Source organism: Notamacropus eugenii, chromosome 6 (genome assembly GCF_028372415.1).
Source record: "Notamacropus eugenii isolate mMacEug1 chromosome 6, mMacEug1.pri_v2, whole genome shotgun sequence".
NCBI classification, from domain to species: domain Eukaryota; kingdom Metazoa; phylum Chordata; class Mammalia; order Diprotodontia; family Macropodidae; genus Notamacropus; species Notamacropus eugenii.
Window position 1 is genome coordinate 56,828,048 of NC_092877.1, and position 16,320 is coordinate 56,844,367.

A 16,320-nucleotide genomic window follows, 5' to 3' on the forward strand; every position below is an offset into this window, starting at 1 on the left:
GCATTCTTTCTCCAGACACTTACTAGCTGTGTGATCGCTTCTTTTCTCTAGGCCCACAGTTGCCTTATATTTAGAAGACCTATAAACTTCCTTCTACCTACAAATCTTAGGTTCAAATCCTAGTTCTTCTATTAACTGGATGGATGACCTTGGTCAAGTCACTTCACTGTCTTCCTAAATCCACAGTTTTCCTATCCATGAAAGAGTCGGACTAAGATGATCTCTAAAAATTTCCGTGATTCTGAGAAACACGACCCTACTCTTACTAGAAACCAGGATCGGGCAGGCAGCTTTTTCCGTTCATTGCATGAGTTTAACTCGAGCCAGAGCCATCACGGTGAACTCCCGGTTTCTCCAAGGGCTCTTCTGCTGACTTCTGCCCCTGGGGCACAGCTGGAGAGCTAAGAGGCAGAACCTTGGCTCGAAGCTTTTCCTGGGGATCTGTGGGCTGGGCGGCCGAACAGCTGGCTGGCGGCCCCTTGGAAGTTGAGGCAGTGTGTATGTGTGTGTGTTGGGGAGGTGGGGGGAGCTGACCTGTGCTCTCTCCCTCCACCCCAGGACATCCCCTCTTTGTTCCATCCACCCTGGCCCCTCCCCAACTTCTCCTAAGTAGTGCCCACCGTCGAGGGTCCCATTGGTCCGCTAGGCTGTCCTCATTCGGCCGGCCCGGAGTGCGGCAAACAGTCCATTCTAGGGCCGGAGCTGGGGGGCCCCGCAGGAGAAAAAAGCGGCGGGGAGGACGCGCGTGCGCAGATTTCCTTTTCCTTTCCTTTCCCCCTTTCCTTTTTCTCCTCCTCTTTTTTCCCTTCCGCCCCCTTCCTCCTCCTTCTCCTCTTCACTCTCCCACCCTTCCCCCCTCCCCCACCCCTTCCTCTCCTCTTGCTCGCCCCCACCTCCTTTCCTCTCCTCCCACCTCCCAGTACTCCTTCTTTCTGCGCCCCCCTCCCGCCCCTGCACCCGCCAGCTCCACCTCCTCCTCCTCCTTTCTCTCTCCTCCTCTTCGGAGGCCCGGCCAGCCCAGCGGCTCCCGGCGCCCCCGCCCCCTCCCCTCCCCTTCCCTCCTCCCCATTGTTGCGGCGGCTGGGTCCTAGGAAATTGGGATCGCCGGGGCTCGGCTCGCTACCTGCGGGAAGGGCGCGGAGCTGCCAAGGTAAGCGCTGGAGGTGCCCTCTCCTGCCCGGCTCCGCCCTGCCCTGCCCTGCCTGTCCCTCCGGGTCCGGGGGGCTTCCTCCACCCGGCCCGGCTCGCCTCTGGCCCCTGTCCCGGCGGCTCCCGCTGGGAAACACCCCGCTCCTCGGACCGGAGCTGCTTGCCTGAGCTGGGACAGGGTGTGTGGATGTGGATGTGGGTCCGTGTGCGTGTGTGTTGTCGGGCTGTGCGCGCGCTCCGGGGCGCGCGGGCTGGGGAGCTGGCTCCAGAGACACCCGGGCTGGCTTTTTTTTAATAGCAAAAAGAAGGGGAAAAGGAACTTGATCCTGGGAGCCCGGGTTTGCCGTAGGGCCTCCAGCAAAGTGTCATTAAGTGAAGTTCCCGGTAAATCGGACAGCAGGAAAACAAAGGCGGGGGTGGGGGGGCGTTTAAAAAGATCCTTTTCTTTCTCTGCACCGCTGTCCCCCGGCCCGGGCATCTCCCGGCCCCCTCCCTCGTCCCGAAGCCGCACATGGAAAAAACTGAGAAGATGACATGAGCATCCGTCAAGCAGCAGATGCATGCATGAGTGTGTGTATGTCAGTGTGTGTGTGTGTGTGTGTGTGTGTGTGTGTGTCTGTGTGTCTGTGTGTCTGTGTGTGTGTGTGTCTGTGTGTCTGTGTTGGGGGCGGGGAGGGTAGACTTGGAAGACCCGCTGGCCTTGGGAGGGGGGTGAACCTCGCTCGGTAAAGGCCATCCGTGCTTCGCCCATGCTCCCTACCACGGAGAGCGAGCGCCGGCTTGGGAAGCCGGAGACATGGGTTCCAGTGAGTCTGTACCATTCATTAGTTCTCGATCTTGAGCAAGTTCTCTCCCCTTCCCCCACCACGAACCTCGGTTTATTCCCCTGCAGCACTAGGGGCTTGGAACTCAAAGGTTTGCTTGTTCCTTTACGGGGACCTGAACTGAGAGCCGGCGGGCAGGGCGAAGGCAGCGATCGGACCAGCACGGTTCCTCCTAGCTCTGCTCGCGGAGACAGCCCCCTGGCTTCGTACATTTCCTGTCTAATGCCGAGGCTAGGAGCCGAGAGCCGAGCGCTATTGGTAGGGCTCGAGTCCCTTTGCTCCGACGTATTTTGATTTCTTCCGTTAGATTTAAGGGGGGGGGGGGAAGAGAACCGCCCCCACCCGCATCCACTTTTAATTTTCAAGGCCGTGCCCCCCGCCCTCCCCTTAGTGGAGTTGAAACTTTATTTAACAGTCAGTCTTTTGGAAAGTGTATATTGTGTTTGTTTGACCCTCAAGTCTGTGGCAGCTGGAGCGTTGCAAACTGTGAGTTTACTGAACTCGGAGGGTTTGGCAGGAAAACCTAATGACACCTGACAGGCTGCCCGGTTTGTACACATCTGAATCCTTTGAGAAACTGACAGTTCATCAGGAGTCATTCATTCAATCAATTTAACCTCCGCCCCCCCCCCCCCCCCGACTAATAATAAAATAATTGAACATGTCAAAGACTGACTGCTAAACCCTGTAGGAGGTAGTGGGGCAGGGGATGGATGGGAGGATGAGTCAGAAAGCTTATGTTTGAATTTTAGCTCTGCCACTGAATACTTTGAGTTACTTCCCTTCTCAGCAACTTAGTTTCATCGTGTTCAACATGTTTTTGTACTGGGTGATCTCTGCCATTCCTTCTGCTGTAACAGACAAAGTTTGTCCTCTCTGGGTGTTTTTACAATCTAGTAAGGGAGAAAAGTCTGCGAATCATTGGATAATAAACCAGAGTGGAATGGACAGAATTCTATGGAATTTCAGAAGAGAGAGTATTTAAAATAGCTGGGGGACAATCTTGGAAAGCTTCAGGGAAGGAAGATTGTTTTTTGAAGTGGGCTTTGAAAGAGGGTAAGGTTTCTTTGGACATAGACTGGGGATGAGGGTTGGGTGGAAGGGAGATTGGCATTTATTAAGTGCCTAATATACCTAACCAGCTCCTCCAGATACTGTGGGAGCTATAAAGATAAGGCTCAGTTCCTGCCTTCTGGAAGCTTATAATCACCTTGAATGTTCAGAAATAAGATTTGAGACACTTTTCCTTTCTAAAGGAGACAGAAAATCCAGAAGGTTTTGTTGAGGAGATGGGCTTTGTGACCTCCTTTGGAAGCTGTTAATTAGGTGGGGAGTTGTGGATGAGGAAAGGAGGAGAGTCTACTTATTACAGAAAATAAGCAGAGTAAATTTAAGTAGGTGGCAAGGTGTCTACCAGACTTGTCGGGGTAAAGCAGACCAGTTTGGTTGGACCATAGGTTTTGTGAGTTTATTTTTTGCAAATCTGTCTGTACAGGACCTCTAGGTAAGAAATGCAGATGCCATTTGGAGTCTTTAAGTGTTGCTGGGGGAACAGAAAGGTTAAGCAATTTGCCAGGGGTCACACTTCCAGCTATATGTCAGAGGCTGGAGTTAAACCCAGGTCTTCCTGGTTCAGGGAACAGCTCTCTATCCTTATACTATATAGTGAAAAAGAAGCTGGAAAGGTAGGTTGAAGTTGGATGGAAATGTGTGAATGTCAGGCTAAGGAATCTGGACTTTAATTTGGTGGGCTGTGGCAAGCCAGTGAATGTTTGATCAGTGAAATCATGTCAGATCTGTGCTCTAGGGATGCTGATCTGGCAGTGTAGTAGGTGGGACTGGATTGGAGAAGAGAGCCTCTAGGCAGCATATCAGTTGGACCTTTCCACCCAATAATTAGTGAGGTTTTGGATGAGCAGGGTGGTTCTGGAGACCATAGAGGAACAGATACTGAGTGGAATTTGTAGGACTTGGTGATGGTGTGGGGAAGGGGATAAGGGACATTCAAAGATGGATTTGGGTTTCAAAGTTCAGATGACTGGGAGATGAGATTCCAGTAATAGAAATGAAGGAAGCTAGTTTGGGGTTAAGAGGATGAGTTCTTTTGGTTCTGGCAAGAGGACCACTGGGATATAGCCAGTAGGCAGTTAGAAATAGGGAAATTCCAGCAAGAGATTCAAGCTAGAGATAGGTATTTGAAAGTCATTTTATATTTAAAAATTTTTTTAAAGTTTTTATTGATGCTTTTTGTTTTTATATCACAGTAATTTCTGGATATATTCCCAATGAATTCTTTTCCTTGTACCAAAGAAAAACTGTAAACAAAACTGATAACAGCCCGATTCTGGTAGTGTTTGCAGCATTCTACACCTCAAGACTTTTCCTCTCCAACAAAAGGAGGGAAGTACCTAACAATCCTTTACGAAACATATGACAAATAACTGTGTCCATGAAGAACACCGTTAATTTGCTCTGAAACAGTCCAATTTTGGGGAGATGTGTTTTTCTTCTTTCTTCCCAAGTTAACAGTTCCCTGCAACTGAATATTTGTAATGTCCGTCAAATACTTGCCTAAATCTGAGAGTCACTTTAATATCAAGACTTCCTCAAGGAACAGTCATTGGATACTAATTGTGTGTATAGCCTTAGTCTAGGTGCTGGGAGGTTTGAGGGAGGGAGAACAAAGGAAATGGAAAACAGGGTCCTTACATGAAAGGAATGCTAATTGTGGGGGGGAGACAATGGATGGATTTCTCCAGCTAAATCAGTTATAAAAACCACATGAAGAAATTCAAGACAGTATAAAGTATGTCTATAAACTGCGACTAGAGGCTAAGAATAAAGGGATATTTTGAATGGCTAATCAGGGAAGATATAGTTTATACAATTATCAGATTTAGAACTGTAATAACCTAGGTAGCCGGGTCAGAGTGGAGAAATCATAACATTTTGGGCCCCAGGACCTGATTTAAATCTGACATTTGCCATTCACTGTACTACTTATGTGACCTTAAGAAAGTACAAGTGGGCATTTTTTTGTGATGATTTTCATAGTTCAATCCCTTTAGAGCTATAACCCCTCCTTTCCCCCCCCACATTTTCCAAAGGAGGAGAGTGAATCACTAAGAACGGAAATGACTTGGTCAGGGCCAAATAGGTAGCAGAACTAGGTTTAAAATCCAGGTCTTTAAACTCTAAGCTAGGGTTCTTCCTACTAAAATGTCCTACCTCCTAAAAAGAGAAATATTTTGAACTGGTTCTAAAAGGAAGGAAGGAGTCTTAATCATAGAACTTCAGAGGCACCTAGTTCAATCCTGAAAAACAATTTCCCCTACAAAATCTGACTAGTAGTCAACCAGCTGTTTTTTTGTTTTTTTTTTTTGGTGAAGGGAAGACCTTCACTGAAGGGGAACCATTAATAACTAAGGCTGTCTGTTACCCTTGCGGATAGCTCTAATTATTAGCAAATTTTATCTTTACATCAAGCTAAAATTTGTTTTTCTGTAGCTTCTGTCCTTTCAGAACAGCCATAAGAAGCTGAATCCCTGTTACTTGTGATAATCCTTAACTACCTGAAGACAACTCTCATATCTCCTCAGTTTTTTCTCTCTGGAATAAGCATCCCAAGTTCAATATGGTTTGACTTTGAATTATGGTTGCCTTCCTTTAAGCTTTCTCCAGATTAGTGATGTCCTTCCTAAAATGAGGCACTTAGAATTTAACACAGTACTGTAAGCATGGTCTATCAGTTCAAGGCTTGAGTACAAAAGAACTGTCACTTCTTTAGGACCAAAATTATTCCTCTTTTAATATAGAACCTTTGGTTGAATTAGTTTATTTGGCTGCTGTTGAATACTCTACATTTGTATTGAGGGTACAATCCTCTGGAACTCCTAGGTATTTTTCAGATAAATTGAATTATATGAAAAAAATCTAAGTATAAGACTTTATATATTATACCTGTTAAATTTTATCATTATTGGTTTTACTTAGGTTGGTGTTCTAGCCTGGCAAGAATGTTTTGGATCCTGATTCTGTCAACCAGCGTGATAGCCCATTCACCTCTACGTAAAATGCAAATTTGTAAAGTGTGCAGTTCAGGCTTTTATCCATATCCTCGATATAAAATGGGCAACAGCCTAGTCTTGTGTCACTTTTTACATGAAGTCTTTCCTGATTCTCCTCCCTCTATAACTTCACATTTATTTTGTATTCATATATATTATGTACATGTTGCTTCCTTTGAGAGAATAGAAACTCTTTGAGGGCAGGGACTATTTCTTTTTTTTTTCTTTTCTGTTTACAGGGCCTAGCATAGTCTCTGACATATAGTAGGTGCTTAATAATGCTTGTTGATCTAGTCAAGTATACATTCTCGGAGCACTTCTGTAAGATAGCATTATTTAGTCTTGGAGGCAGCTCGCGGCTCATGGCTCCATCGATGGATCACTGGGCCTGGAGCCTGGAAGACTTAAGGTCAAATCCCAGCTCAAGAATCTTACTAGCTGTATGACCCTGGGCAACTCACTTAACCTCTATTTGCCTTAATCTATTGGAGAAGGAAATAGCAAACTATCACAGTGTTCTTGCCAAGAAAACCCCATGGACAGTAGTGGCATACTGTCCATGGGGTCACAAAGAATTGGACACAACTTAAGAACAACATTTGGTCTTAGAGCATCAGAAGAAGGGATGTGCATTCTATATAGGGGCCAGAGGAATTCCTATTCAGCATAGGAAATGTGAAATTAAATAGTGGGAAAGCATCTCAGAGATCACAGTTATTAATAGAGTAAGGCCTAGAACCTAGATTTCTAAAATCAGTTTAGAAGGGTTGGGCTAGTTGATCTGAAAGTCTTTTTCAGGTTCTGAAATTCTTTGATTATAAATTAGATCTTGGAACTTCAGGTTTAGGCCCTCAACTGAGGTTCCCCCAACTTTTTGTCTCTTTCTAATGAATAGCAATTAATCTTACATGGGTGAGTTCTTGCCTGCATCCTAGAGTGAAGGACAGATATTTCTTTCAGGATCATAGGAAGTACTATTGTTTGCCCAGCATGAGCTAAGCAAGGTTGTGCCATGTCAGATAAGGCAGTGTTTTCTCCAGGTAGGATTTTGGCCCAGATCTCTTGGTCCAGAGTGTTCCATGGATCTCCCTAAGGTCACTAGACGGCTGGCACTGATGAACCTGATCATATCCCAAGCTCTAAAACAAACCACTTTGAGAATTTTGCAACCAGATGGAATTTTGGGGGGGTGCCGTATTTATAGTGGGTATGTTTCTGATTGGGTGTAAATGAAATGTATATAAGCTACACCATTTGTAATGAGGAATACTCATTTATACAAGAAAAATTCCCTTATAGTTCCCTTTCTCCTCTTCAGTTTTTCTATTCTGTATCCGAATTTTTTTTAGAAGCATACCTCTTTTATTTTAGAAGTATATCAGTTTGGGGAAGAGTTGTTACATGGTTTAGCTCCATAGGAAGAAAATTTCAGCACCTGCAGTAAGCATGAGAGGCTCAGTAAGGTGACCCATTTCCAGGGGACTTAATACCCTTGGAACCAAAAAGCTAGCTCAGACCGACCATCAGATTTTCACTCCCAGGCTATTTAGGAGTGATGTTGTACAACAGACTTTGGGACATTATAGTGCGATTGAGTCATAATGCATAAATGATATTATTGTGAAATGTCTTTTGGTTGGGGGGAGGACTATTATTATTGCATGGTATGAATTTTCTTAAAGCCAACCATACTGTATATAGAAAGAGTTTTAATTTTTTTCCTGTTATTGTTAACTACTTTAGAGGCAATAAAGATTAAAATTCATGAGGGAAAAGTCCCCCAATTCAGTCACATAATAATGAATAATGTTTCTGATTTTTGATTCTGACTTAAATCCCTATGGATTGTATCACAGATCATGAATATTGGAGCTGAAAAGGACCTACAAGATCATTTAAAGTCTAATGCCTTTGTTTTAAAGATCAAGTCAGTCAACAGACACTTATTAAGTTCTTTCTATTTGCCTAAGCACCGGAGATGAAAAAAAAAGGACTGTAAAAACAGGACAGTCACACAGGTAGTAAGCAGAATTGGGATTTGTACTAGGTCTTTTGGCTCCAAATCTAGTGTTCTTTCTAATACACTGCTCTGTCTTTTGAGTGGAAGCCAGGTGTTTTTTTCTACTATACCACTGTAACCATGTTTCATAAATCTTAGAGAGAGAGCTTTGCCAATAGCTGTCTGTACATTTCTGAGATTCTCAAAGGGGTGGATTGTGTTGTATAGGGAGCTGTATTACATGTTGGAAATCCAGTTGGATATGTAAAGGTACCATTATGGTTTTATAAAATTGTCCATTGAAATGACTCTGGGAGAGAATCCTTCACTGTTGGAGAGATAGAGTTCCTTTGGCTTCTCGGCTGGACCATGTTTGAAAAGGAAGTGTAGAGGTGGGGCCTCATGGAAGGTTTTGTGGGAGGAAGTGCTTTGTCGATTTCCAACCTTGTCCATTTAATATCTCCTTCACACTGAAGGGAAGGATGTCTTGCAATTGTCTAGACTGTGTACTGGGGCAGAAAACTGAGAATAAAATTAATTCATTATTCTCTGACTTAATGTTAGGATCATAGTACTTAAAGGTGATTGAAAATCATAGGGTCACAGAATTCAAAGAAATCTCAAAGTGATATAGTCCAGTACTCTCCTTTTGCAGAGAAGGAAATGGAGGCTTAAGGAGGGGAAGAGAACTGCCCAAGGCCACATGAACAGTAAGAGGCAGAGCCAGGATTTAAACCCAGTCTTTCCCTCCCAAAAAAAGTAGAAGTCTTTTCTTTTAAATTTATATTGCTATCACTTCAGTCACTCTCTTTTTCCCCCCCAAACCTTTCCTTGCAACAAAAAGATGTACATTTAAGGAAAACAAATCAATACGTTAGCCATGTTTGACAATGTAGTCCTCATTCTGCCCTGTGACTCCCCTCCCCCAGGAACACACATACTTTGCACTTACAATGCTCATCTCCACTTCCCCCGTGAAAGTGGGAAATCTGCTTTATCATCCGATCTCCCATTTGGTTGCTGCATCGATCAGAGTCCCTACTATCTATCATATTCTAGTCATTGTATAAATTATTCTAGTTTTACTTGATTTATATCAGTTGTTATGTCTCCTTAAATTAAAAAAAAAACAAACTTCATAATCATCCTTTCTTAAGGTGCCAGAATACTCTTATTAATTCATGTCCCTCACTTTGCGGATGGGCATCCCCTCTTCTTTCACTTGTTGTTAGCATCAAAAGTGCTTTTATGCTTATATTTATATATAAGGGACCATTCCTTTTGTCTCTGACCTCATTGAGGGTGCATGCCCAGGACTCTTTCTTTTGCCATGTTACCTCCTTGGTGACCTGGCCCAGAGATTTGAGTCTGTGGCCAGCATTCTGTTGGCTGACTTTGACTTGAAGGAATTCCTTTTGCTTTAACGGTGGAGACAACGAGAATCAAAATAAAAACAGCAGTGAATATTACAGGGGAGCAGATTTCACTTTGTTGCAAGGAAAAATCTCCCCTGTAGAGATGATTCTTTCTTGTTTAGCTGTTGGTTTGGCCATATGTCTTCTAAGGTACCTTCCAGCTCTGAATATGCTGTGAAAATTTTTCAGGCAGTTATCAAGCTCCAGAAGTAGGATGGGCTGCCTCTGAAGAGAGTGGGCTCCCAGTCCTTTGAGGGCTTTCCAGCAGATCTAAAGATCTCTGGATTCATGTTGAGATTCCCGTTTCACTGAGGTGTTGGACCAGATGACCTCTAGGGTTAGACAGATAAGTAGAGACATATAATAGGTAAGTAGATAAGATAGACAGGTGGATTAAACATTTGTTAAGCATTTATTCTGTGCCAGCCAAATTGTTTAGTACTGGGGATACAAATTCAAGGCTTTCCCTACCCTTAAAGATCTTGCATTCTAATGAGGGAAGTCACCACTTAAAGGGGGATTAGAAAGAGGAAGAGGAATGCTAAGGGAAGGTGGCCAGTGAGGAGGACTCTGGAGGTGGAATCCAGACATGAGTGAGTTGAAACACCTGAATGGGGGGCGAACTCTGCAGGAGGGAGTCATAAATTCACAAATAGAGGACCAGTGCAGAGGTTTCTCCGGAGTATCAAGGCATTCTGGGAGAGGGAAGAACATGGAGAGTGTAGGTCTGAGATTCTGCCCATTCAGATTCAGTGACCTTAGAATCTGGGATTTGAAAAGGACCCCAGAGGTTATTTAATTGGCTTTACCTGAAGTGCAGTCCCATCTGTAAGCAGCCTGTCAAGCTAAGATTAACAGTCACTTTTTTTCTGGTACTCTAATAAGCACCTGTCCTTTACCCAGTTGATCTTTAGTCAATACTGTTTAGAGCTCTATGGCCCTTAATAGGCCAGTGTTGATTGACATTTTAGCCTTTGCTGGGGGAAAAACCCCAGAACCTGATGTTCTTGTTAGTGATCCTTTCAAAGCAAAACATATCTGGCACGCTAAAGTTAGTATTTAACATCCCCTTCAAATATTTATAGACCTAAAGAGAATCCTTATGCTAATGAGACTTTCTAATATTTCTGTTTTCAATTGATGTCTGTAAAGTCTGCTGTCAGCAGGGTTGAGAGATATCATTAGATCAGAAGGGATCCTTAGAAAGCAAAGCTGAAGCCCTGGCAAGGCAGATGACTTGGCCAATGTCACACCAGGCAAGGAAGTAGAAGAGCTTGGACTTGTGTCTGAAGTTAGTTGAGTTTGACAAATATGTGTTAAATAACCATCATTCCTCTCAGGAAACTTATACTCTAGTAAGTCAATAGCAAGGAGGCAACATGATACAGAGTGCAAAGGACGCTGGACTTGGTGTTAGAAATTGTGGTTGAAAAATCATGGGTCTGCCCCTTTTTAGGAGCCTGACCCTTTCCTGACATTTTCCTTCTCCACTTTCCTGGTCCACAAAATGAGGGTCTAGACTAGATCATCTATCTCTAAAGCTTGTCCCACTTCTAACATTCTTAATTAATTTTTTTCAGTTAACAAATATTTATTTTCTTCTCCTACTCTCAAAAAGACAAAAGAAAAACTTTGTAATACATGGTAATGAAAACCAAATTCCCATAGTAACCAGTCCAAAAATTGTTTCTCATTTCACATATTTAGTCCATCACCAGTCTTTCAGGAGGTGGGTAACATTTTTCTTTATCAGTTTTCTATAATCTTGTTTGATCATTGTTTTGATCAAAGTTCTTAGATGTTTCAAAATTATTTATTTACATGTCATTATTATGTAAATTATTTTTCTGAACCTGTTCACACTTTCCTTTTTGCATCAAGGCAAGAAAACAAGCATTTATTAAGCACTTATCATGTGCCAGGCACGATGGTAAATCTTGGTGATACAAGTACAAGCAAAAAGAAAGACAATTCTTTTCCTCAAGACCTTACAGTCTAATAAGAGAAGACAGCACATAAAGGAGTTCCAAAAAAGGGGACAGAAGAAGGAAGAGAGGGAGGGAGAGACAGAGGGACAAAGGAAGGAAGGAAAGGAGGGAGGGAGGGATAAAAAAGGGAGGAAGAAAAAGAGCAAGGGAGGGACAAAGGAAGGAAAGAAGGAAGGGAGGGATGGAGGGAAAAAAGGAAGAAAGAAAGGAAAGAAGGAAGGAAGGAAAAAGGAAAGAAGGGAGGGAGGCATGAAGGAAGGAAAGGTACCAACATAGATGTCTAAGTTGGGAAAGTCAGAAACAGATCCAGAAGAATAGAGGTTGATCAGCTTGGACCCTCCCCAAAATGGAAGTCCTGGGAGGCACTCACCAGTAGGAGAAAAAGGTGTTCCAGGATGAGAAGGCTGCAGGGGTGGATAGCTTTTCCGGGGTTAGGAAGCCTCAGGTACTGAGAGATTTTCCAGGATAAGAAGGCAATTAAGGTAGATCATCAATGGTAAATCAGAAGCAGAGTCGAGAGAGGAAAGAAGTCGACCAGCCTAATCTCTCCAAAATGGAGACTCCAACAGGAACTCATCAATAAGGGAAAGGGACCCAGCAAAGTGGAGGGATATTTTGGTTCATACAGAACTTTCCAGGTTTCTCTGAAACTGTCTTCTTCATTTTTTGTGGCACAGTAGTATTCTGTTACATTTATTCATCCAATCCTTACCTAATGGGCACCCGCTTATTAGATATTAATTAGTACTTCCTTGCCATCACCAAAAAAAATGGCTATAGATATTCTTGTACATGTAGGATCGGGTCCTCTTTCCTTGATCTCCTCAGGGTATATGCTTAGGAGAACTGTTGCTGGGTCAAGAGTTTAGTAATTTTGGGGGCATAATTCGAAATTACTTTACAGAATGGCTGTCCCAGTTTACAACTTCAATCTGCCTATTTTCCCTCTAGCATTTCTCATTTTCTTGTCAATTTTTCCAATCTGATAGGTGTAAGGTAAAGCCTTAGTAGTTCTAACATTCTAAGTGCTCAAACCAAAGTACTTAGGAGGGTTCATATAGAGAAGCATAGGAGGTTACGTTCAAGAATTTTTAGCCTTGTCTGACTGCAGGTGAATTTTTTCCCTCCTCCCTAAAATGAGCTTGTTAAGGTAGAAGTTGTTAGCCCTATATCATCTTTTATACATTCATCCTAGGAAGAAAGTTGTTTTCTGGACCTAGGTTTGCTGAGTTGGGAAAACTGATCTGCAGGAGAATGGCCGAAGAATATTGGACCTGGAAGACACCTTCGAGATTATCTAGCTCAAACTACTCACTCTTTATTTAGATGGGTAAACCAATGCCCTGTTTGGGAAGTAATAATTCTATTCTGTTACAAAGTTAGAAATAAAACCCAAGTCTCCTAACTCTCAATTCAGTTCTCTTTACATTGATTGTAAATGGTGAAGTTTTAGTATTTTCATTTTTAAAGGAAAGATGTTGAAAATTCCAAAGTTGATGTGTGGCTGGTTATGAATGCTCATCTGAGCAGAAATCAGTTACAAAATGATGCCCTATCAGGACACTTTCAATGACTTTGAAGACATTCTCTGAGAAACAGGTTGTCTGGCCAGGTCTTTTGAGATGATGGATTGTGTCAGGGACCAATCAACTGAAAGTAGTGCTGCCATCTTGTTGTATGGAAGACTTTTGCCAACAAGAGCATTGGGTGTATTACCTTGGTTAGAAGGGCATTCCTACTAGGAAATTTTGAACCTTCAAATCCTTAAAGTTTTATAAGAAAGGTACTCCATGAAATTCATTTCAATTTGATAAGTATCTATTAAAGTTCTATGATATTCTGGGTGCCTCAGGAGAAGCACAACGGATAGAGATGGGGCTTTGGGAAGACGTGGGGTTCCAGTCCAAGACTTGCTGGCTTATGTGACCCTGGGCAAGCTGCTCAACCTCTCAGTGCCCTTAATGACTCTTCCAAGACTAGAAATTGTACAACAGTTGCTTGTATGCATTAATAGAGGGGGTTTCTTCACTACAGGTACTACCAAGTCAGTAAAATCAGAGAGCTGGCCAAAAAAAAAAAAAAGTTTCAGGATCGGTGTGCAATAAGTGCTAGTGATAAAGTTGTCATATCCTTTGTCAATTTACAGTCTAATGGGGAAGAGGGGAATACATGTGCCCAAATCAAAGGAGAAGGTAAATTGTGAGGGCAAAACAGATCCAGCCAAACAGGTCTGGGAAAACTTGAAAAGAGAGAATTTGCTTTTTTAAATGGAGAAATCAAGGAACTGACTAAGAGAAAGTAACACCTTGAACAGGACTTAAAAGGAAAATTGGAATTTCTGCAGCCAAAGATAAGGAGAGAGTGTCCAGGAGGCACTGGGGATGATCTGTGGAATCACATGGAGGCAAATGAAAGGGGGGTGATGTGGAAAAGTCAGAAGAGAAAGGTAGGTTAAAACTAGATTGTGCAGGGTCAGACTGAGGAGTGTGTTGACAATCCTGAGCCACTGAAAAGATCAGAGAATTCCTGACTCCATGTGTGTGGACCAGTTTAGTTTTGGAAGGGGATACAAATGAGAAAGCTCCTGCTCAAACATTTTTGAGGGTGTTAAGTCATTTAAAGCCTGAAGCCACATCTTCTCAACGGACCTATTATGTTTAGCTAAATTGCCATTGTAAGAAATGAATGCATCTTTTGGTTGAGAAAACAACTAGTCAGCAGCTTTTTTAATGGTTGCACATGCTTTCTATTAACTTTATTTGATAATGTTATTTAAAAGTTAATTGCTTTTCCCTTCCTAAAGCAGATACCATGAGATTGAAATGATGTTCTGCTTAGAATTTTAAAGAATTAAAACAGAGCGCATTTAGAGACTGCTTATAATCAATTAGGAAGGAAATATCCAGATGTTTGTCTGATGTTATTAATGGTCAAATAACACTTCTGTATTTAATATTTTTTAATTCCTAGAAAGTAAGTATTTTTTGTTTTCACTTTTTTTCTCCCCCAATTAAGCAAATTGAAAGACTTTTGTGATAGTTAGGATGGAGCTGGCCCTATTGAACCCCATGTTTGGAAATCTATTAGTTTCTCTTCCAAATTTTTTATTGCCATTTTTTTCACCTGCTATGCAAATTCCCTGTAGTGTGATTCCTTTACCTATACGTTGGGCATCCTTTAAAAAAAAATCCCAATTTGTGATTTCATTGATCTTTGGAATGCCTATGTGGACACTCTCCTTTGAGCTCTTCTGCAAACTACAGTCTTGAAGAGTTGACTAGGGACACTGACAGGTTGTGAGCTTCTCTGGTTCATATAGTCAGTCCATAGTTGAACCAGGTCTTCTTGATTCCAAAGACAATTGAAGTCTTCTTCCTAACTGAGCTATAAGATTGATTCCACATAGAAAAGTTGACTTGATCAGTTTTATGTAGAAGGCTACATTGGGATTCCATTTTGGGGACAGTATGCTAATTTAGCAGAGAAAAGACATGGGCATCCTCAGCTGGCATTTTAGAGCTAGAAGGTCACCTTAAACCTAGAATGCTAGATCTGGAAAGGGTGCCTTAGAACCTAGAATGTTAGATTGGAAGGGACCTTACTACTGAGAATGTTCAAACTAGAAGGGAACCTTAGGATCTAGAAAGTCCAAGTGGAAGGACTTGAGGTCAGAGTGCCAGGGTTCAAAAAGGGACCTTAAAACAGAGAGTGTCAGAGCCAGAAAGGGGCCTTTAAGACCACTTTTCCCAATACTACAGATGAGGCAAAATGATTTGCTTAAGGTCACAAGGCATGTTAGTGGCATACATTATATCAGTCTGAAAATGTTTTGCTAGAACAAGGAAGTAAGAAATGGTTCCCTGTCTTTCTTGGGCATAGACTTTATCTTGAAAGGGATGGGGTGGAGGGGGGTGACTTACCCCCAAACATTGGGTTCTCAAAAACAAAGGATACCATTGTATGATATATAATGATTGTTTTCATTTGTGAAAAGGGGAATAAAGAGCCAGGTCTGTGGCTATCCCTGTGGCATAGCTTGAAAAAATAGAAGTTGTTAGGAGGCTATTTTCCCCCTTTAGGAAACAACCATACAAGAATGTGGTATATTGGCAGTCTCTTTAAAGGTGTCTATGATCATGTACTAAAACACGAAATTTCTCTTAGTTCTTTTGGGAACTAATTTTTGTGCGCTGAGTAAATTTATACAAATGAACAATTAGCCCTTGCCCCTAAAAAAAAAAAATCAAAGGAAAAAACTTTCTTCAGAGAAAATTGAACTGAAATGAATTTGTTATCTTACATATTTGCAGCAGATATGGGGGACCCTCTAAAAGAAGGGTCAATTTGAGGCTTTGTCCCTAACAGCCCACGGTTAATAATTATGATCCGTCACACCCAGCAAATTAATTCCTTGGACTAGAAGTCAAGAGGTTTGTGTTTGAATTCTAGGAAAGCCAAAAAAATCTGAGCTAGTTAACGTGGAAAAAGTCTCTTTGCTCTCTGAGGTTCAGTATCCTCATCTGTAAAATGGAGGGAATATATTCACCACTATCAACATCCTATGGGGTGTTACAAGGCTCAAATGAAATAATATATTTATAGGGCTAAATGTATGAGCTATTACTGTTATCTAAAGACTTGCTGATTCTTATCAAGAGAACAGGCTGCTTGTGTTACTACTTTAAGAAATGTGAACTTTGAATTTCAGCCAAAGCTACTCCTTGATAAGGTCTGTAAAATTCCATTGGTACAGTTGAATGAATCCTGGACTGGCAGCCAGGAGCCCTAGCATCTGGTTTTGGCTTTGCCAAAAATTTACTTGTGTGATTCTGAATAAATCTCTCTGGGCTTTAGTTTTCTCATCAATCAAAATGTTTT

The 16,320-nt window shown here is 42.2% G+C and overlaps 1 protein-coding gene across 5 annotated transcripts in view; it reads left to right on the forward strand.

Annotated features, from left to right (window-relative positions):
- The first annotated feature begins 642 nt into the window (after nucleotides 1-642).
- The window catches only part of AFAP1 (actin filament associated protein 1), a 236,082-nt gene continuing 220,404 nt past the window's right edge, over nucleotides 643-16,320 (forward strand). For 4 of the 5 annotated variants that reach the window (XM_072620155.1, XM_072620152.1, XM_072620157.1 and 1 more), the window contains exon 1: nucleotides 643-1,150. The gene's annotated coding sequence lies outside the window, so the exon portion shown is untranslated. The remainder of the gene's footprint in view (nucleotides 1,151-16,320) is intronic. The other variant, XM_072620151.1, reaches the window with a different exon arrangement.